The following is a 22,566-nucleotide window of genomic DNA, read 5'->3' as shown; positions in this document are numbered from 1 at the left end:
AAACGGGCTCCGCGCGCGTGCTGGGGCTTTAAGACCCCAAATTGCAAAGCTTTTGGAAGCCGTTTGCAACCGCTCTCCTCAGCGTCGTGCTCCGGATCAAAAGAATTTCGGGGGGGGGAGAGATCTGTTTGTGCAGCCGGCGCTCGCAAACGTAGGTTTCCCACCAGCCCTGCTGTATCAATAGAGGAATCGAAAAGGGATCCAGCTGTGCTTGCCAGATGTTGCATTGATCTCCCCACACTTCTTCTCCTACCTCTGCAAAAACTTTATCCCCGGTGCCGCAGGAACTCCCGGGCAAGTTCTTTGGGGGAAACTCTGCCTTTTTAATTTTATTTATTTATTTTTCTGCCCGGAAGGGAGGGGAAATGGATACAGCTTTTGAAAGGTTGGGGAGAGAAAACAGTGGAAGAGCTCCGAGGTCTGCACAGCTTGTAGCCTGTTTGCTGGGTCGGTTTCTTTGCAGGGTGTGTGAGGAGGGTGTCTTTGCATTTCCCTAGCCATTGCACAGGGTTTCTTTCCAGAGGCAGTCCTGAGTTCTCGGGCTTTTGCTTGAGAGCGTCCCAAATAGCTGCAAGCCGGGCATCTTTTTCCTGCAGGTTTGTCGTTCGTGTTCTGCCGTGCTCAACTTACCTTCGGTAACTTCACTGCTGAAGGAGAACGCTGCGCGTGTGAGTGTGCACACGCTGTATATTACGGCTATAAAACTCCTGGACTCAATGTAAAATAACTCTGGGATCTGTACGAGGAGCTGATGGTGCACAAACCCTGAAGCGTCAAGGGAGCAATTCCCCAGCAAAGCTAACAGCAGCCGCAAAGTTTTCTTTCTCTTCCTCTGAAATAAATCCTGCTAGATGCCACCGAAAGGCCTGCTGCAGGATCCCCTGCGTCCTGCATCCCTCCCGTTTAATGACAGCGGGGCATGTGAGCCAGCAAGATGGGATCGGGGACGAAGGATGCCAGAAGAGGGGTGTGTGTGTGTGTGTGTGTGTATCGCTTCCCTCAGCCCCCGTGTGCTGGGTTGTTTTGATCCTGGCATATCCGTTCAGAGCTCCCATTCCCCAGCTCTCTAGACTTGTTAACTTGCACGTAAGATTTATCCACACGGAGTAATAGGATTTACAGGGTAATTCATCTGCCTTGCATACGCGGTGGAAAGGGGTTTAGATGCGACACGGCAAGCACCTAACAAGGGGTGTTGCCTCTGACTCCAGGCTCCTCTCCCTTCCACCCAGCAGCAATTCATACGTCCCATTAACCCTTTTCTGGCGGGACTCTCAGCTGCCTTATCCCATATTTTTTAAAGGCAAATCCTTTCCATCAGTCCCTAGCTTTGGTCAGGCAGCTGTTTGCTGGCATATGCCTGGTACATACAGCAGCAGACAAGTCATTAAGCTCACTTGCCCAGCCAGGGGTCACTGGATTTCTATTTCCCACTTAACCTTGGAGCTTTTGAGTTTATCTAAACACCGTGTGCTAAAGCTGCGTTTGCAGCAGAGCAGGGCCGAGCGGATGGCGGAGACGCCGCCTGCATGTGCTGCCTGCAAAGCGTTTTGTCAGCAAGCCGAGCGGGGCTGCGTGTGAGAGTGGTTTCCGTATGCGTGTTTGGGGAGCCTGGCTTGCCAACCTGATGTCAGGCAGTAAAATAAAACATCTGAACGAGGTGATCCAGCTGTGTCAGCCAGATGTGTGCCAAACCACACAGTTCACAGGAGCAGCACACCTCCCAGCTCAGTAACTGCTTGCCCCGAGCAGTACGGTGCTCCTGGGGTTCCTGGCAGGCTGCACTGCCATCAGAAGTGGCTGTGGGCAGTGCATGGGCTTCTCCTGCCTCAGCTGCTTCTCTGAGCTCTGTAAGCAGACCTGGCTTTCCATGTTTCCTAGGAAAGGAGCTCGTCTCCCTCCCTTTCCCTGGGACCAGCCTCAGCTTTCTAGCAACTTTTTTTCCCTGCTCCAGAAGAGAGAGGACTGCCCCACGGGGCTTGAAGGTGGGGAGGTTCCCCTCCATCCAGGCCACTTGAGGTCCTGCAGGATGGCATTTCAGTCCCGCAGTTTTAAAGCCAGGCTCTGTTTGCTAGATCCCCCCTCGCTATCTTCCCTGCCCCTCCGAAGCATAACTCACTCTGACAGCCTCGTGTTTGAAAAACTCCCGGCACCTTGCTCTCCGTGCCTGCAGATCCACCAGTGGCAACACAAGGGGAAGACCTAGCCGGGGAAAAAAAAAATAAAAAACATGAGATGATCCGTATTGACTGTGTGCTGAGCAGATCTTTACCTCCACAGAGAGATAGGTAAGGGATACAGAGATGCTATCACCTGCCTTTGTTGTGCTTCTGCTTCCGAGAGAAGAGGCAACACGCAGCAGCAGTTCACCAGCGCACAGGAGCTCCATCCTGTAGCTTGTAAGGAAGTGAAAATGTAGGAGGGAATAAAAATGGTATGTAGTTGGAGAGAGTTGAAAGCGATGTACATCATGATAACATTGCCAAAAACATTTTGTTCATGCACGTTGTGGTGCGGAACATTCAGTGCGGCACAGGAGACGGGATTCTCAATGAATCTTCTCCTTTGGGGCCTTAAACGTTTATATACGCTGCCACACGTGTAGGTGGAAGAATGGGTGGATGGGACTCATCTATGAAGGGGAGAAGAAATATTTTCTTCTTATAAGCCCTAATGTTCCTAGAGGAAGCCACTCCTCTGGAGCTTCGTCTACAGCTTGTTAGAACGTAATTATTCTGGGAAGCGTGGATATGGCTTTTTAAAGCTATGGCATTTAAATACTCTCTTGCTATGGACTTTGAAAAAAAAAAATAATAATGTTCTGAACGCTGTACTGGCTCATGTCCTAAACGACCTGGCAGCAGATTTGATTCATCTGTTGGCCTTGCTGAAGGTTGATGACTTTTAGCGAGCGTTTGGCACGGGGAAGTTAGGAAGGGAATTGCAGAAAGGGAGAAGAAAAGTAGCTTGGACTGTCCGCAGGGAAAAGGGTAATGGTCAGCTCCGTAGAGTAAGGCTGAAAAGGGAGGAGGAGGGGTCTGGAAGCCGGAACAGGGGAGGAGATAATGGTGTTTGTCCAGCTACAAACCAAGATGATGGACCAGGATGCTTCAGAGATGATGCTGTACATCAGAGGCCCTGTCAGGTTTAAGGTTTCATTTTAAACTCTGTCTTCAGCAAGTGAAGGAGGACACTGAACCTTATTTTAAGTATTGAGAAGGAATTGTGTAGTTCCTGCCAATGTTTTGCTCGCAAGATCACAGGCACAAGGTTATCGGGTTTTGTATGCAGCTTCCCAGCTTGACATGAAAGAAAAATATCTCCAAGCAATAAACACACAAAATACCCCCCAAAACTAATTAAAACATGAAAAGAAAAATAAGGGCCGACCCCGACTGTGTTCTTTCTTTTAGCCAACCCCCTAGCACCCTCTCCTACCTCATTTTGTCTGCATGTAGTGTGTAAGCAAAGGCAGGGACCCTGTTTTGGTTGTATGCTGTCAGCCCGGGGAGGGGATGAGAAATAGGAGCACCTTGGCTAAGCCAGGACATGTGTGGTAGCACAGGGCTGCTGCAAACTGGGGAGGCAGGGGACCTTGCCAGTGTGTCCTGTTTGGCCTTCAGGCAGGGCTGGAAGCAATTTGGCCTCCGTAGTCCATGCTGTGTGTGGGATCAGCTATCTGTACAGCATGTCGGGGGGAAAGATCAGCTCCATCGGGAGCCAGCTCAGCGCGCTCGTCCCTGAAGTGCCTTTACAGCACTTGTCTGAGGGCTTCAGCAGGACTTGTAACTTGTCCAGGGCTTTTGGCAGTCCAGGCACAAGGGGCAGGTTTGGCTTTTTGTGACTGAAATGGATGGAGCTCGTCACTAGCTGGAAACACAACGGGTCACATTGCCATTCCCACCCGCTCAGCTGTACCAGGACAAATCCACCAAAGCCCAAAGGCACTGCCAGAAATACCTCATTTGTCTTTGGGGCAGGTCCCCAGGGATGGCTAATAAAGAGGCACAAGTGACTCATCCAGGGGCTGAGCTGCCCAGTGCTTCTCAGGTGATGCTCAGACCCTTGGAGGGTTGGGACCTCGCCAAGTCCAGAACCTGGCTCATGGGCTTCGAGTTCTTCCAAGCGTCAACTTTTCATCAGGAATCTAATTAATCTGTTTCTGATGCACTGATGGATACTAACAGTTAACTGAGTGCGCAATATCCATTCTTACCAGGTATTTGTAACTAGTAGGAGGACTTAGGCTGATGGCATGTATGGGAACTTCCATCCCAATGGGTCCTTAGTGCCTTAAATTTGGGCTGGCCTCAAATGACCAACAAGAAGGATAGCACTGCGTGTGATCCTGCAACATGAGCAATTTATGCTCCCTCTGTTCTTGACCACTTGGTTTTTGACGTGTGGAGCTGTGCTAGAGGACAAAGGGACCTCGGGCAAAGCAGCACCACCGCATCACAACAAAGTTTATGCCCTGTACATTAATTTTAAGAGAGAAGGAAAAGCTGTTCAGATTACACTTATAATTAGCATATGATTTATAACAGGGAGCACTGAGTTGAGCTCTTTGCTAGGAATGAGAATAGGCTCGCTCTAAGGTATAATGCCACATAATAACAGAGTCTTGGCAGTAAAATTGTAACCCTGATTATCAGTAGGATTGTTGTGGCACTTAAGGCCGCCGCTAAGTTGCGGCACCCTTTCTATTAAGTGCCAGGCGAGCAGGAGCGAGCCCTGGGTCTGCGGCGTGTGTGGGCTGTTAGCTGGGATGGGCAGGGGCTGGGGGTGAGGAGGAAGCACCCCGGGGGTATGGGGCTGGCCCACGACCTCTCCATTAGCCCAGGTTGCTGCATGGATCAGGCTTGCCACGAGCCAGCAGATGCTGAGCGAGGTTTCCCTGGCATGTCCTGGTCTGTACCAGCGTTGGCTGCGAGCCCCAGGTGCTCTTTCCTTGGTCTCCGGCGTGCACGAGGCCTTCGTTACCAAATAATGTGCATGGAGAAGGTATGGCAGGGTCTGGGCAAGAGGGTCCGTGCTCTGCTGGTACTCTCCTCTTTGAAAAACATTAAACCACACACAAAAAAACTATGAAGAGGGACGTATAAATGCAGCCGATGTTGCAAAACTTCCAGGTCTGGCAGCAGATGGTGCCATTATATGACGGCACACATGCACACATCGCTGGGAGCGGGTGTGCATGCGTACAGCGAAGGAAATTGCAATGTGTGTATGGTCAGAGGCTGGAGATCAGCATCCTTCCTTCCCACACGTGCACGGATATACACGCAGTGCTTAAATGTGGTGTGCCCAGTTGTCAGCGAGGCCTCTTAATGCTGTGCTTGCTGCGAACTGGGGCGAACCTGTCACAAGCAGGGCTTGGATGGAAGTGAGAAACGGAAAGGTTCTTCTTTGGGGGAAATGATCTCTGTTTAATAACACCGTATGTATAATTTGCACTCAGGAAGATGGAGGAGGAGAGACAGGATCAGCCTGTGTGGCTTTAACCTCCTCCCCTGAGCCTGCACACACACTTCAGTTTGCAGCTAAGTACCATATGTTTTCCTACTTAGTTGGCATTAAAATTTATATAGTGCTACGTGTTACCTGGCGTGCCTCAGACTCGGTACCTCTTCCACTCCACCCCCCTCCCCAGCAGGTCATGAGGAAGGACCTAGTCTTAAAATAGCTTGCAGTTACCGGAATTTGCAGTCTCCTAGCTATAAGTTTTCAAAATATATATTAGGCGTACCTGCCCTTTACATCCAGACCCATAGACCTCTCGTTCTGACGGGGCTGCGGGGCCACAGCTCGCCGCCGATGCAGCTGCAGGGCTTCAGCAGGCTTACGGCAGGGCTGGATTTAGCCATTTGCACTGAAGCTGCCTACTTTTGTTGTCCATCAAAATTCACTCCGGCTGGCGTGAACTCCTGCTCTCCTGGAGTCAGCGCGGCGGAGGGCACGGAGGTGATGTCGGGAATTTACTGAGTTTTCTTTTACTCTTCCCTGGCTCGAGAAGAAACGAATGCGATTTTCAGCTGAATCTGACACCAAAGCATTCGCTGCAGGCTTCAGGCACATCTAACACGTCTGGTTTTATGGTAAGTAATGGGAACTAATAACGACGAGTTTCACCTCTGCCTAGAAAGCAGCTATTTCAAAATAACCCGAGCAGCCGCTCTCCTCCGTGCATGTGTAGCTGTGCACGTCTTGCAATTAGTAGCAGCTCGGTTGAGTGGGAGAGGCCCTCTGTTACCCCAAAGTGCCCCCATTGTGCCGGGCCCTGTGCTAGGAGGGGGGAAATCACAGCGTGATTGAATCCACCAGGGATGGGCTTTTCCAGCCGGAGCTGTCGCAGCGCAGCAGAGCCCACCCCGTCTGGGCTGGAGTTCAACACAGGCTTTGCAAGAACACGTCTGCGTGGGCTTTGGGAGGTCTGTGCGCTAGTGTGTGCTCCCTGTGTTTGTTCCTGGTTAAAAGCAGAAGGTGTTTTCTTGCGTGTGGTTGTATGAACAGACGTAGACTTCATAAAACAGCAAGAATTGTCAGGGTGAGAGGCAGTGCTGCCCGGTGGACAGGTTAACGGGGCTTGCTTGCAGCCCTGCGTGTCTCTTTCTCAGGTGGGCAGCTCCCCTGTCCCTTGCTGTTTGCCCACATTTGTTGCGAGAGCGGGCGAGGGAGATCATGATTCAGGGCTGCACGTCCCTTCGGTTCCCGTGCCTCGCTGTGCAAACAAAACCCGTGCTGAAATCCACGGGCAGGCAGCATCCATGACTTTGAATAGTAAATACAAATCTCTCCCTCTCCCTCTGTGCCTTTTCCCTCTGTTATTAAGCTGACAGGCACTTAGCCAATTACCCAGTCGTAGTCTCAGCTGTATTTATGGAGGAGGAAGAGACAACGCACGCGGCTCCTGTCTTCAGGGCTTCAGCTGAGTCTCCCTCGTGTGCTGTGGCGTTTTCCCTTGCGTGAGCTGCTCAGGATGCTCGGGGAAAGAAACCAGCAGAGGGGATGAGTTATGGAGAGGGAGGAGAGGGCAGAGGGGAGGAAAGGGGGCTGCTCGCCGAAGCCAGAGGCACGGGCACAACTTTCCTTGTTTGCCACGGGTTTTGTGCTCGTGTTTGGCAGAACCATGAAAGAAAAGGTGGCTGCGGGTGCCTTTCGGTGTCCTTTCGGTGTTGACAGGGTTGAGAGTCAGGAACTGCAGCGACAGGCTGTCAGGCTGTGCCTTAAAATACGTGGCCACGTGTAGGTGGGGGACGTAGAATGAATCCGTGACTCGGAGCCAAAGCCACCCCTCAATCCCTGGTGCATGGCGCCCGGAACATACAGCCTGCGCCGGCTCAAGTGTTTACTCCAAACAGCAAAATTTGGGCAAATAGCACTGAAGTGTTCTGCGAATATTTTCATGAATGTTGAAAATGAATTCACTTTGGCTGCAGCTGTGCTTCCTTTGTGTATGCATGTGCATCTTTTTTTTTTTTCTCCCCTCCGTCCCTTGTGAATCATCTGAGTGGATGAGTTTTCGTTGTCCTGGTGTTCACGGACAGAGCATTTTAAACGCCTTCACAGATGAGCAGACAAGGCTCTAGCTGCAACTTCTGCAGCTGGAGGCCCGTGGCCGTGCAGATCTGCAGGCATGTGCCCCTCTCTCCCCCTGACACTAACTTGGTGTGCGTGCCTGTGATGCTCCTGATATATTTTTATATAGGGTGTTGCTTGGGGAGCACTGGACACGGTTCTTACAAGTGGTCATCAGAGCCCGGGCATAAAAGCAGTCAAACGAGTGAGACGTGGAGCCGATCGCAGCTCGAGCCACAATAATTTATGTGCATGTGACAAGAGAAAATTACCTTTAAACTCTGCACCCAACCAATCAATCTTGCAGCAGCCTGTTTTTGCTAGAAAAGGTGCCTCGGGCCAAGCCTATCAAGCTCAGAAAAAGAAAGGTTAAAATGTTCTAACATCATTATCTCTCTCTGTTCCTTGGGAGGAGAGGAGCCACGGGGACAAAGCCGGGCTGACTTCAGGATGAGTCCCCTTCCCACCCCAGCACAGATTCCCCGCAGGAGGCAGTAGGAATTTGTGTTCTGGCCTTGTCCTCAGCATCTCAGGGAGCACAGAGCATGTGACAGAGGGGACCAAAGACAAACAAGCTGGCATCAGAAAGTGCTGGAGAGGGGGGAAAACATCGCCACAGCAAGCTAGCAGCCCTGCTGGGCGGCTGCAGGTAGCACGGGGACTTGAGGAAACCCCCCTCTGATCTAGGCTGTTCTCCGAGCCTGCAGCCAAGAGGGACTCAGGGAGTGATTACTCCCTGGAAATGACTGTCCCCTCCCTGCCAAACACAATATATGATCCACAGCCTCCCTCCCTGCAGCTACAGAGCAGGGAGCCTGCGCCAGCTGCCGCAGTCGTTCGCGGAGTGCCTCGTGGTGTGTGAGCCCCCTCTCCAAATATGAGCAGGGGCTGCTGCTCAGCTGGGCTCCGTCCTCCAGCTCCGTGGGCTGATCCTGGCTATGGGGCAAGGACCTTGCTTCCTCGCATCCCCCCTGCCCTGGGGACATCTCCCACCGCCACCTGTATGCTGCCTGCAGGGCCCCCACAAGCCAAATTCAACCCCAGCCGCAGCAGGTAGCTCTTCTCATTTTTTAAGCATCCCATTTCGGATGCTCTGGTTGACGTCCCCCCATCAGTCAGCGCTGTCACCACGCAGTTCCCTGGTGCCCCTGACTGCTGGGGCAGCTGGCAGCACCACAGAGAGGCAATCTGTGTCGGAGCACCCCTCGGGCGGCTTCCCGGAGCCCTCCGACACGCCGGAGAAAAATGACACCGCATCCTCACGTTTGCTGGCACGCATCTGTTTCTGTTTGCTGAAACGGATCGAGTCGTACTGGGTAAGGGCAGGCTCCTGTTAGTATTGGTCTTGTGTTTATTAAAAAAAATAAATAAATAAATGCAGATAGTAAAGTGGCAGTGCCCTGCTTCTCCTGCTTTCAGCGGCAGCCCAAGCTGGAAACGGAGTTAGGATCACCTCGGCCAGGTTTGTCCATGGCAGGAGAGGTTTTCCAGGAACTCTGGAGACAGCCCCACATGTTTGGCAGAGAACCACGAGAAGCTAAGGAAAACTAAAGCCAGCTGCTGGTGTTGTAGCAGGCGTGTTCCTCAGTGCCTGTAACCCTTTTTTATCCTCCTGTGATACCTCCTCTTTGGGAGACTGGGTCTCCAAAGCCTTTTGGCACTGCGTGTCTCCTGGCTGCTTTTACACCTAAGGGAAACCTGAGATTGGCATCCAAACTCAGGAGCAGAAGGTGCTGCAGCCAATCTGCCTTCCTCGCACTGCATTAAACCCGTTTTAGCTCTTTCAGCTAAATACCAGGTTATCTGTCCACCCACACGTCCTCCCCACCGCATCGACTGTGCCTGGTGACGGGCCATCTGTGGGCCTTCCAGCAGGACAAGGGGGTCCACAGGGGTTCTTTATGCGTGTTCGTTGGCCTTTAGGGTGGCATTTCTTCCCTTCCCCTTCTCCTGGCTGGGCTCCAGTGCTGGCGGTGAGTCAGAGGCTCGCAGGTCTATCCATTCGAGGAGGATTTCTGGAGGAGGAGGAACATGGGCAGCTTCCTCCTCACCTGTGCTCGGATGTGGTGCTTAAATGCAGGCCAGGTGGGTCAAGGACTTTAAACACCATCAGGACCTTTGAAATGACCTCTTTTTTTTTTTTTTCCCCATGTCAAGCTGCAGAGAAGAAGAAGAAGGGAAGGGCATGCAGCAAATATCACAAACTCTCACTGCATGTAGAGCCCTGGGCCTTTCTGGGGGACTTTGTGTTTCTAGAGGAACGTGGAGCGTTTGGATGTGGTCCAGAAGGGAGCAGTGGGAGCGATCGGAGGTCTAGACAGCATTGTCAGTGAGGAGAGATGGATGGAAACGGGGCTGGTAGGCCTGAAGAAGAGAGTCCTAAGCGTGATAGATGATTAATGACACGTAGGTGCGTAAGATGCAAAAGAAAGGAATAATCTGCTCTGCAGGAGAAGACGAGGAGGAATGGATTTAGACTGCAGCAGGAGAGACAGGCGCTCTGCCTGTCAGTAAGAGCTCAGCAAGAGTAAAGATAGCAAAACATTGAATCCAATCGCTCCGGGAGGCTGTGTAGCTCCATCACTGGAGGGCCGTAAGGACGGAGTAGACATGTACAAGGAGTGACAGATGCCACAAGTGACGAAGTCGAGCTGATCCATCCTTCACACGGAGGAACAGGCTGTATAGGTCCTTCGGGTCTCCTCCACCTCTGCTTCTCTGATTGTGCGCAGCCTTTGGGCTCAGAGGACGGAAGGAACCCGGGCAGGGAAACAGCTGAAGGCTGAGAGAAGTGCCTCAGCAAGGAGCCAAAGGAGCCTTACCCATTTCTTCTGCTGTGGCTGCCCTTCTCCCTTCCATCCCAGGGGCACAGCGTGCTCCAAGGAGCCTGTGTTTGGTGCCACTCTAGTCCAAGCACATCACACTAAAACTATCTGGCAGACAGAGGTAGGAATCGGTGTCAAGACTGCCCCTAAAAAGGGTTTTCTTTAACAAGGATGCAGATCTGCTGCCCTTGGAGGGCCAAAGGACCTAGAGGATATTGTCCCACAGGTGTGATGGAAAAAAAAAATTAATTGAAGGCTTATTGTTCCCTGCTGGGAACGTTTGATGATGTTGCTGAATATTCACGTCGGGAGGCTTTGTCAGCACGTTCTGCTAATGAGATGGCACCTTTGCCTCGTGCGTAGTCACCTTGTGCCTTGGGATACGAGCCCGTGAGACTCAGGGGCTGGCCGATGTACGAGTGCTGTTGGGGCCCTGCACCCCTGGGGACGCAGCGTGTGGCATAAGACACAAAGAGGGGCAGGCAGCAAGCCTTGAAAGCACTGCCTTGCCTCAGAGCCATGATTTGGGTGCCTTCCAGGGACATAGGAAGCAACCAGAAAACTCCAGCGCAATGAGGATGCAGGGGAGGGTAGAGAAAGGATGTTTCGGGAGGGCGAGGAGCGAGTTAAGAGAGGAAGAACTATTTGGGGGCTGCAGGGAGCACGGAGCAAATCTTTGGGGCCTGCTGTAAAGGTTGGATGAGCGCATTTGGTCTTCGTCTTTCTCCAGCTGTGGTGACCCGGGCTGCTGCTAACCTGGCCAGGCAAGCTGCCAGGGGCTGTCTCCACTGCTCACCCATCGTCCACTCTCGTCCTGACTCTGACTCATGTTTTCTTGTCAGCATTTCTCTCCTGCAGATCGATTCCTCCTTGGCTCATCCCCGTGATTTTTAAGCGTAGAGAGAAACTTCCTCTTGGCGGGTGAGAGATAATCAAGCTGAATATTACCCATCTCTGAAGTGCAGGCAGTCCGCGAGCAGAGCCAAAGTCGATATCTTGGCAGATGCTGCTTTGCATTGATTTATCTCCTCTTGGAGTAGGGTAGATGGTCTCGAAGAAGGCAGCGCGGTCACCTGGCCGGGCCCCAAAACATTTGCAGGCAACGTTAGCTCCCTTGATTCGGTCTCGAGGAGCTGCTCGCCTCGGTGTCTGGGGGTAGGAGAGCGTGGTGCCAACCTCACAAATCCCTCCTTTGCTTCTGCCTTCACACTGCTGCTGCTCCTTGTGCCGAGACGGATCCTGGGCTCAGAGCACCGGCTCACGGTGCTGAGCTAAGCCAGCCTCATTTGCTGGCTGAACGGAGCAAGAAAACAATTGTCTGAGCTGCTGCTGGGGCAGGGGAGAGGAGCAGGAGACCTACCTGGAGGTGGATCACAGCGTGGGGGGTTTCCCTTGCAGGAAACCTGGCTGTGTCGGGGGGAGAAGGAAGGGAGCATCCCTGGGGCAGGAGCGAGGGGACGTGAAGGGCGCCCGGGAGCTCCAGGTTGGGCTGTGGAAGGAAAGGGCCTCCAGCAGGGCAGGCAGGGGGGCTCCTCAAAACCACAGCTAAAGAGGAACCATCTGTATGATCTCAAGTAACAGAGAGTCATCTACAAAACCCGTCCCCTGCGGTACCAGCCCCTTCCCCCAGCCCCTCATCTCCCCGGCTCCTCTCTCCCCACCCTGCCTCTTTCACGCTCGAGCAGCGGGCACTGCGCGGACACATCTCCAGCTCTGCAGTCCCCCCGAGGGCCTGCACAGATGCTGATTGTCTTCATGCCCAGTTGGGGACAGCGGGAATCGTTATAAATAGCATCAATTCCTCGCGCAGCACAGAGAAAAGTTTCCCCTACAAGTCCATCCCTCTGCTCCCAGGGCTCGCCGGGAGGTCTCTGAAATGTCACAGTCCGTTTGCAGCAGATAGTACCTCGGGAGGCATCCCGTGGGGTCAGGTCTTGATCCAGGCAGAAAAGGGAACGAGTTTTCTGAATCTTTCCTTGCAACCTCATTTTTTTTTTTTTCTTTTCCATCCTCGTCGTTTTTATGCGAAGAGTACTTTCTGTTCAGGAGAGGCTTGGGACTGAAATAGGAGAAGCTGCAGAAGGCAGCGCTCACGATGCACGAACCTGATGGGCTGGGGAAATAAATGGGTCTGGAGCTGCGGATACACTGCGGGGGCACAGGGCTGGAGCAGGGCAAGGGCAGAGCTGTGTCAGGGCTGGGGGAGCCAGGGGGAGCTCACATTTAATTGTGAGCTGCTCATATACGATCTGAGGAGTGATAGGAGCAGTACCGAGACCTGGATTTCCCCCGGCTGGTTGCACCATACATTACGCCGTCCGCCTCTGTTTGTGATTTCTGCCCTGTCCTTGCTTGTTCCCGGGCTCCCTTTGTGTTTATTATTCTAATTTATCGAGTTACCTGGAGTGTGCCTGCAGACGCCAAGGCTGCTTTGCAGAAATTAATGATGGTGCATTCCGTGTGGTGGTGCCTTGTGTGTAGGCATTGCCTTCATGGGATGGAGCTTAAAATATGCTCCGGGAAAATGAAAACGTTAGCCTCTGTTATAAGCACGCGTAGGTAAGTTGTTGTCAGACCTCTGCCAGAGCACGTGGAATTACTTCGGGATTATTTAGTTCAGTAGTCCCTGCCCTTTCTGAATCTCAAGGTGTTCCTTCAAGGTGTCTGCCTTCTCTGTGCTCAAGGAGCACAGCCTGAAGCGTTTTGTTGTTTTCAGACCTATTTGCTTGCTTTTCTGGAAGGCGAGATACCCAAAAGCAGCGGTTGCACGACGGGTAGCAGCTCACTGCGCTCTGTGGGGAAGACCCAGACGGGGCCAGAGGAGATGGCAGAGCTGTAAATCTTGGAGGTGTGTCTGCGGCGGGTCCTTTCGGGGCCTGACACTGTAAATCTGTCGCAACGAGCTGTCTGTTCCCTACCAGCTCTCCGAGAACAAGTGCATTCCCTGATGGGTAGGTGCCAGATCCAGCGTTTCTTGGAGATCACTCAAAGTCACCAGGGGTGACAAATGAGACGGGGTGGAATTTTTAGCTGCTGGCACTTCAGCCACATGAACAGGAAATTTCTTTCCAGGTCCTCCATGAGCTCATTAAATGGGTAGGACGGGTGCTTCCCTCTCTTGTCTGAGCGTGCACAAACCCTTCAGAGAGAGTACTTTCCAAACAGACTCTTATTTAACATATGTGAATCTCCTTCCAAATAGAAGAATTTATGAGATGCCAGGTGTTAGAAGACTTTTACATCAGTATCTTGCATTTCTTAATTGGCATTGTGTAAGAAAGTAGAAAACTTACCTAACTGGGCAAATATAGAAGAAATTTATTCTGTGCCCCCGATGGATTGTTTCCTGCTTGTGGTCAGAAACAGGAGGATTTATGTCACCAATGCTGGGGAGAAGTTGTGCAGGGGTTTTCCCATCATGTATAAAGTGACCTGTGATATTCCTGCGGTTCACATAACTGTCTTGCACTCCTTTTATGAATAGTGTTTGGCCTTGGCAATATCTTGTAGCAGCGATTTCCACACAGAGTATGGAAACAGAAAATCCTAGCCAGCCTCAGATGGGCAGCGTTTCAGTTGTATGGGATGCTCCCTTACTTTACGGGGCATTTTCCTTCTCTGTACTCTGTTATTTTATATATCCAGTCTAATTTGGTTCCTCTTGAAAGCAAAATGCCCCGGTCTTTTCAATCTTCCTTCTCACAGAAGTTTTTCTAGGCCTCTAACTCATTGCTGTCACCTGTCCCTGAACCCCTTTTATTTCTATAGCATCTTTTGCAGATACAATGACTTGATGTAGGATATTGTATCGCAGTGCAGGACTGTGCCTGGCCTTGGGTTTTCTCTTAGTCTTGGTGCATCCTGTCACTTGTGCTTTTGCCAATTAAAAGCAGAGGATTTTCATGAATTTTCCATATGCAGATCTTCTTTTTCCGAGTGATTACAGTTAATTTAGAAGCCAACAAGATAACTCAGATTATTCTCTTGAGAGCATTTATCGCCCGGCATCACGTGCTCGGTCAGAGCTCTTGTTTAGGGCAACACGTGTCTAACAGAGTACCTGTTTCTCAGTTGTTTGTAAACTGAATTGCTGCCTTGCTTGCTTGCACTCTTGTTTTATGGAGCCACGGTCTACTTTTCCAGTATTCCTTAAAATTTGCTAGGTTTTTTAACGCCATCTCCTTGCCTTCCCTGCAATCTTTGACACGAGGCATCGCATCTGCTAGTGCTGTAAGAAGGCACCCATGGAAGGGTGGTGGTGCTCCTCTCATCACTCAAGAACAGTGACCTCCGAGGCAGAACCTGGCAATTATTGAACGGCACACGGCAGCAGGTTTGAGACGAGAAGTGAAGAAGAAGGATGTATCCAACTGAAGCAGCAAGGGGAGCTTGAGAAGGCAGATAGTAATTAAACTAATCAGAATTCAGACAGAACTACCGTCTTTGCACCTGACGCTTTTGATAAGTGTCAGGCGATCTTTGATTATGAACAGGCTTTTCCTTTGAACCCTTAACGTACTAAAGATACTGGCCAAGGAACATGCTGTCTCCAGCAGTAAGTCCAATGAAGCTAAAAGGCACCAAACATCTTCTGTTACTGGAGCAAAACAAAAGCCACCTGCGCGAAACCTTTGTGAGACCCAGCCTCCTGCTGAGCCCAAGGACAGCAGTATTCCCAGAACTCTGCCTTTCTGTACACTGCTCATCTGAAACTTATTTCAGTATCTTTTAAAGGTCATTAGATCTCTTTTTTATTATTATTTTTTTTACAGGTGCAGGTAGGAAGTAGCAGCATTCAGATGGAAGAAGGTAGGCATGGAGGCTGCTGAATGAGGCGTAGCCATAGAAATCAAGAGATAGAAAAAGAGGAATATTAACGAGCTTCCTTAGAGCAAACACTTCTAGGCTTGCCTGTTACTTGATGGCTTACCAGATCGTTGCAATTATTTCAGCCGAGTGTTACTTGAGCTAAGTTATCTCATACCGAACAAGAAATCCTTTTGCCGTGCAACAAACTTCTTATACCGTACGACTGACCTCGGTTTGCAGAAGAGCCCACTGGAGAGTACAAACTGCAAATGAAAAAAACACTTGCACAAAATACGGGAAAACGGCTTGGTGTGGTTTTTGACCTGAAATACGCCTTCATCAGACACTGCTCACGAGACCGAGATCACACGGTATTCCACAGAAATCCAGCAGTAAATAGCTGGTTTACTGTTATCCTTCCTGCTATTAAATCTCGGTATGTTTCTAGGAAGTGTTTTTGATCTCCGTCTAGCAGCGATTCCAACTCATTGTGTTTTAGCGCAGGAAATGCGTATTGGTTTGTGCTTCCCCAAATCTGCAGAGAGCATCGGGGTACGTTTGCTATTAGGACGTGAGAAATAAACCCTGATAGGATGATCACAGAGGCAGACTTCAAGGTCTCTCCTCGACCTTCTGGGAAGAAATCAATCTCCCGTATGTCCAGGACGCTACCTTCTTCCTTCCTTCTGGGAGCGTGCAGCTGCGGAGTCCTTTCAGATAACCAGGACTCCGGTACTCGACAAAATAAAACAGCCTTTCATAGCAGCAGCATCTCCTTCCCACATCGCCTTTCCTCCCAGGGAGCAGTTTTGCCTCCCACCACGTCTCTGTAAGTTCTCTGTTCATTCCTCCAAAACATTTTACAACTCTTTAATTAGACACGTATCTCCAATTTACTACTATTTAAAAGGGTAAGCAGTTAATGTCGTAAGACTGAGAATGCTCGGTAATTAATTATTAACTCTAAGGACCTGGCTATCTCTCTAACCAGCCTTGTCTCAAATTGCATCTCTCTCTGTTAAAACCTCTGTTCACAGTAATTAAATAGTAAGGAGGAGGAGCACCTTGGAGCCTGCCCAACCAAGTCTGTGTGACACCGAGCGCGGCTCTGCCACGCTGCCCTTTTTCATCTGACTATCTGGCACGGCTGTCGTGGGAAAACAAATTTTCCTGACCCTGGGTGCTCTCTGACTTTGTCCAACGGAGACTTCTGCAAATAACTCGGTGGGATCCCCTCTGTGCCACTACTGTCAAAACACAGAGCCGGTTGGGATCCTCCCCGTCCCTGGAGGAACAGCACGTCCCGAGGAGGTCAGTGTGTACCCCTGGCCCCAAACACCTCTCCAGCATCCCGTAGAGCAGAGCCTCAGCTGTGCTTGGCTCAGGTTTGCTCTTCAAAACATCCCCTAGCCAAGAGCTTTGCAAGAGGAAATGCTCGTGCATTGGTAACAGATGTTTGCTAAGCGTACACCGTGCCTTGTGCGGAGATACGGGAGGAGGATGATTGATGGGGGAATGGGTTGTTTGCAGCCAGGACGTGCTGGAAATGATAGCAGTGGGTTTACAACCTCGGGTGGATGCCGGCCAGCTGGATGCACGACTCTTATCTCCTCAGCGAGAGGTTTTAAATACAGATGTGTGCAGAGGCAGCGAGCATGAGGATGACGTGGGAGACGGCGTGACACCTGGGAGAGCAAGACTGGGAAGCCCAAGGTGTGTTGTGTGTGCTGCTGGCTCGCTGCGTGCTTTTTGGCACACCACTTCCCCTTCCTAGATTTCCCTTCCCTTATCTCCTGTATGACAGAGATAAAGATGCTTAACACCTTCCAAAAGTGCCCTGAGAATGGAAAGTGCTAAATGGCACTGGGGAGAAGCAGGGTTGCTTTATTGTCTCCTGGCCAAATTTCGCTTTGGTTAGCTATTTAATTGCCTCTGTACTTTCAACTGGAAGAGGTATTCTTCAGAGCTTCCTTAAACTGTCTTGTGGTGCATCTGTGCGCTGCTAACAAGCGAGGCTTTTCAAGTCTAAAGGGAGATGCCCTTCTGTGATGACTGAAGTGATCGTTCATTGTTCCCTTCCCCATCTCCCAAAGGTGCTGCCAGGCTTTAATGAACTATTCATCAAGTGCTTTGAGATCTTTTGATGGAAGCGGTCCAGGCAAGTACATGCTTCTCGGCGCACAGCGCGAGGGTGACATCCAGCCATTTACTGATTGCCTTCCTCTGCACTGAATGGCCCCTTTCTCTGGGTGGGGGAGTCCGGCAGCAAAAACCCTGCTGCAGACTGAAGGTGTGAAGAGATGGCAAGGTGCAATTATGACAAGCTCCTCTTTTGAAGTGCTCGAATTGGCCGGGACTGTGGAAAGGAGAGGCAGGTTAGGGTTTGGGGGGTTGTTTCTGTTTGAAGTCGTCGGGGTTGCCTTTTGTTCTCACTGTCAGTCTGGTGCACAGAAGAGGCTGTTTTTTTTCCCCAAACTAGCCAGAGTCTGCTGCTCTGGGTTGGTTGGAGCTGAGCTTTTGTGTGCAAGGCTGTCTTCTGTGCAGCCCTTGTAATTCTACCTCTGTAATAAACCCCTGTGCATAGTGGGACTCAAGTACATCTGCTCTGCCAATAAATCCTGTGGCCTCAGCGTGGTTTCCCTTGTCTCTGCGTGTGTGGATGGATGGCGAAGCAGGTAGGAGATGAACATGTCAGTGAGGGGGAAGTCTGAACTTCACGCATAAGTCTCCCCTGCCTGGACACATAGCTGCCTGTTTTATAGTGCCACGTTATTTCAGTGTCATATTTTGAAAGGGCTGAGCCTCAAGGAAGACAATGCATTTCACTCCTGCTGTCACAAAAATCCTGCCCTCCTCCTGCTCCAAGCAGCCTGTTTTCTGTGTGCTGGGGAAGCCCTTCCTTACTCCCTAACTCCACATAATTCATCTCTTCCTTTTTTTTACTTTTTGCATCTCTTTCTCATTTTCCCTCTCACCCCCTATTTCTGTTGGTTTCTTTTTCACCTCTCCCTTCTCATTCTTCCTCTATCTCACTCCTTTCCTGGCAATGCCACTTCCATACCTTTGTGCACGAGCTGCCCCATCCTCCTGGGCTTCGTTTTTCCCTCTCACAGAGCGGGGCTGCTGATAGCTGTCTCCCTTGCAAAGCGCCCTGCGGTCTGCTTATTCCTGCTGCGGCCGTGCCTGTGAGTCAGAGCTGAGTCCTTATCCCTTTTTACTGGGCCCTGAGTCCGGAGAACAAAAAAGAGAATCCTCCTCCGGGGAGCTTATGCTCCGAGCACCAGGGATAAGAGGTGAATGCAGACAGCGAGCGCACGGCAAGCACGAGATACTGCAGGTCAGTGTAATATCGGCAGGCAGGCCCTACACAAGTGCCTAAATAATACTGTTCCCACTTCCATTTCCCTTTCTGCTGTCTTTTCTCTCCTTTTAATCACTTTCAGGTCGTCTTTTTCTTCCATCCTAGAGATTATAGGGCTTTGTCATTTTGCCTCCAAGCAAAGGGAAAGAGTGCAGAGTGTTTTCATTAGGCCAGGGGCTGGAGGGAAGGAGCGAGCCATGGTATTTGCTAGCTTTAATCTTTATGGTAATACTTTGGTAAATATCTGCTGTTCTTTCTCTCCTGTCAGTGTGGCAGCCTGTGAATGATATGGAGCGGAGATCAGGGGAAGAAGAGGGAACTGCAGAGAGGATTAGAAGGTTAAGATAGGATTACGGGGTCAGAACGGGGAAAAAAAAATATAGAGAAAAGAAACAGCAAAAGAAAGGAAAAGAAAATGAAGTGTAGTGGTTGTGACAGTGGAAGGGAAGGCAAGTATACAGGGTACCAGAGAAGATGAGACTTTTATGAATGGGTCGATGCATTCAGAGGTCCTGGAGTCAATAGTCTCTCTAAAATGATTTATTGAACAAAAAATCATTTGTTCCGTGTTGCCCCACAAAGACTTTTCCTCTTCTTCAGCCTAGGGAAGGGAACCCAGCAGGGCTGAGCAGAGGGATGCACAAACACCACATCACCCTGGCAGCCCTGCTCGGACAGGAGAGTACAGTGGGTGGAAAAAAAAGGGGTAGGTGAGACCATCAGGAGAGGCGTGTGAATCGTCACACGGGTGGAGGAGCTGATGGTGGGAGAGGCATTGCCTGGCTCTGACAACTCACCCACTCCCTCGTGGTCCTGCTGCTCGGTGCCCTACTTTCCGGCTGCCTCCTGCTGAGAGTGACAGAAAAAGAGACAAGGTGCAAGTGCCTTCCTTCTTGAACTCCTCTGCGTGGAGTCCGGGGAACAGCTAGTGAGGCAGGTTCAAATTCGGGACTTTGAAGGTCAGGGGCAGCTGCAGCCCTGCTTTTGGTTTGTGTAATCAAAAGGAAAGAATGGGTGAAGCATGTCTGGACTGAGAAGGAAGTGACCCAGACCATTGCACACATTTAATATGTTTGGATGAATTAAACCAAACAGGTCAAACGTCTGATCTGCTTCTTCTCCTCTAAAAAATAATGACACGAGAAAAGCTAACAAGAATGCGGCATCATCAGGGGTTGGTAATGAAGCTTGGGGAGTCGGGGCGTAATGAAAGCCTCCCTCGCTCCGCATGAGCTCAGCGATACATCCAAAGTGTTCGCACCTCTGGCAATGCTAGGGGAACATCAGCGTTCCTCCTCTCTTTGCTTGTCACGTACCAGAAAGGTGTGGAAGCTGCGAAATGGCTCCTGACCCATGGTCAGAGAGGGGACGGTGGGACGCAGCAAGCAGGGAGCTGAGCACGGCTCACACGTGGTTTCCCAAGCAGTCCCTGAGGGAACCGAGTCGCTGGCATACACTCTGTCGTGTAGGCTCTGCTGCCGTGTTAGCACGAGTCCTGCAGCAGGCATCAGGGCCTTTCCAGAAGCAGGGATTAGGAGAATGGAGCATACCACTTTCTCTGCCTTGGACTCAGTGTATTTCATGATTGAATGCAGCCTGTACTCCTTACATTATTCTACACGCTGTAGTTTGGCACCACCTGGACACGTGGCACCTCCCTGCACCCAAAGAGCAGAGCTGTGCTGTCCTTCTTGAGCACCCTCCGCAGGTAGAGGTGGATTTGGGATGGCAAGAGTTCATTTTAGCTCTTTCCCTCCTTTCTTTCTTCCTTCCTTCTCCATTCACCCTTTGAAAATCTGGAGGCAGCCAGCCCTGCACTCTTCTTTTACATCTCTGATGCAACTTGGTCGTTCTGTGGAGCGGGGCAAGATGCTTGCTGGCAACCAAAGTTGGGATGCTCTTAAAATGCAGGCAGCAATTTTATTCCAGTTCACAGTCCTTTTGGCCATCCCTCTCTCTCCGCCTCTGAGCTCTCCCAGACTTCCATTTGTGCCCTTGCTTTCCGAAGTCACCCTGTAATGTGTCACTTTTTTGAGATAATGCTCGGTGCAGCTCCGCTGAAGCACGGGGTTTTTGCTCTCTTGGACCATGTTCTCTTGACTAGTTCAGATCTCCGGAGGTACTCCTGGGCTTTATGTAATTTCTATCTGCATCCAGACAGCCAGACCTCGTCTCATTTTACTTGCGTCTAACAATAAGCTGCTTTTCCTTAGCTGTAAGTTGCAAATTATCAAAAATCATCAAACCCTAGCCATTAGAACTAAATATGTAGTCCCTAATCAAATCCAGGTCAGTTAATCTGGCTGGCTGCGGAATGGTCCCAGGGCAGGACTAGGACAACTGCTGTATATACAGGGGTGGGAAATCCTTTGATGTATTTCACTAGGGGCCACACAAGACATTTCTGATATAATGTGATTGTTCAGATGAGTGCCTAAGCTGCTTTGGCTCTGTGTATTCATCTTTAATTATTAAAATAGGACAGATAATTCATAACCCTTGAGGTCTTTATTTTCTGACAGTGAAATTCAATGTATGCTTTGCCAGGGGGGAGCAAGGTAGATTCCAAGAGCAAAAGAACAAAGCAAGAGGAGAGGAGAGAGGATGGAGAAAGAGATATTAAAATACAAAGCATGTTGGAAATGAGAGGGAGAATGAAGAGCAAGCGGGGAGAAAACACAGAATAGCCTAATGGGTAATTGTGCCTACTTTATTGTCAGGAACTGGTCTGCATGAAACATTGCCATGTTGTTGCTTGCTGTCAAAAACAACATTGATCTCAGTGGTTTCTCCACATCTGTGTTGTGAAGAGGGACATGATCCTTACGAGAATGAGACACGGTCCTTACGCCAAGGCTCTTGAAACACATGTGTTTGCATCAACTTACCAGCAGAGCCAGCTGTCAAATAATAGCATCTTTGGGGCGGTGTTTTCAGAGCTTGGAGGACACGGTTCAGAAGAGGTAAGGGATGGAAAGGGGAAAATAAAAGCAGGCAGCAGAAAATACAGATAAGCAGGAGAGGCTCGCACCACAAACGGGCTGCAATGAAGTTGGAGGGAATTAGGGCAGACAGACCACCAGGTAACGGCATGAAGGACGGATGTTTAGACCCCAGCAAGCTGCAAGGCAGTAACGTCGATGTCCTCTTGCTAGGTCACTGTCAGTCAGTACAAAAGCTGCCGTACATTCACAGCCAAAGGGGCTTAGCAAAGCTAATGAGCAGGGAGAGAATGGGGAACTGGGGAAGGAGAATTTCTCTGTTAAAACTCTGGCTGGGAGAGGATGTCTCTGTGCAAAAGGATTTGCAAGGCAAAACAGCCCACACTAGTGCAATAAATAAGCGGGGCTAGGAAGACAGGGGAGGGAGGAAGGGAAAAAGAAGTCAGGCTGTAGTAAGGCAATGGGAGAGCCTGGTGTATTTGCCCTGTCTAAATCTGCTTGGTCCTAGTAATTAGAAAGAACATACTGAGAGTGCTCATCGGAGTTGCAAGTTTAATGACTCAAAATTACAGCAGCCTGACATCCATTAAGCTGAAGCATTTGTTTTGGAAGTGTCATTTTTCATGAGGGAACATTGTCAAAGCACTGCCCAGCCGTATGCTGGCAGAGCTTTCTTGTGGCAACCCAAGACTGGCAGGGCAGGAGCGAGGCGTTTTGCCAGAGACGGGTTTGGGAAGCCTAGGGTTGGGCGAGCAGGGGTGCTGCGGGGTGGGCAGGGGGCACTGGAAGGATTAGGTTAAAGGATACCCAGCACCTTCCCCCACTTGTGACATTGCTGTTCCCAAGTATTCGTATGCCGCCCGCGTTTTTCCTTTATGGGAACTGCAGTTTCTGCTTTGTTCTGCCATGCTGAGCTGGTGGCATGAACTCTGCCATGACTAGAGGCTGTGAGGAAACTGCTGTCCTTAGCCATGGGGAGCAAAGAAGGACCTGCTTTTGGTCTTGCCTGGGGTTGTATTCCTTTCGGGGCAGGGATTAACTAGCAGTGCTC

General features: G+C 50.6%; 1 protein-coding gene across 1 annotated transcript in view; it reads left to right on the top strand.

Annotated features, from left to right (window-relative positions):
- The window catches only part of LSAMP (limbic system associated membrane protein), a 265,073-nt gene that overhangs the window by 823 nt on the left and 241,684 nt on the right, over positions 1 to 22,566 (top strand). The gene's annotated exons all lie outside the window — the stretch shown is intronic.

The sequence above is a fragment of the Aythya marila genome (genome assembly GCF_965140915.1).
Source record: "Aythya marila genome assembly, chromosome: 1".
Taxonomy (NCBI): Eukaryota; Metazoa; Chordata; class Aves; order Anseriformes; family Anatidae; genus Aythya; species Aythya marila.
Note: the sequence above shows the minus strand (reverse complement) of the source record. Positions and strands in the feature narration are given on the sequence as shown.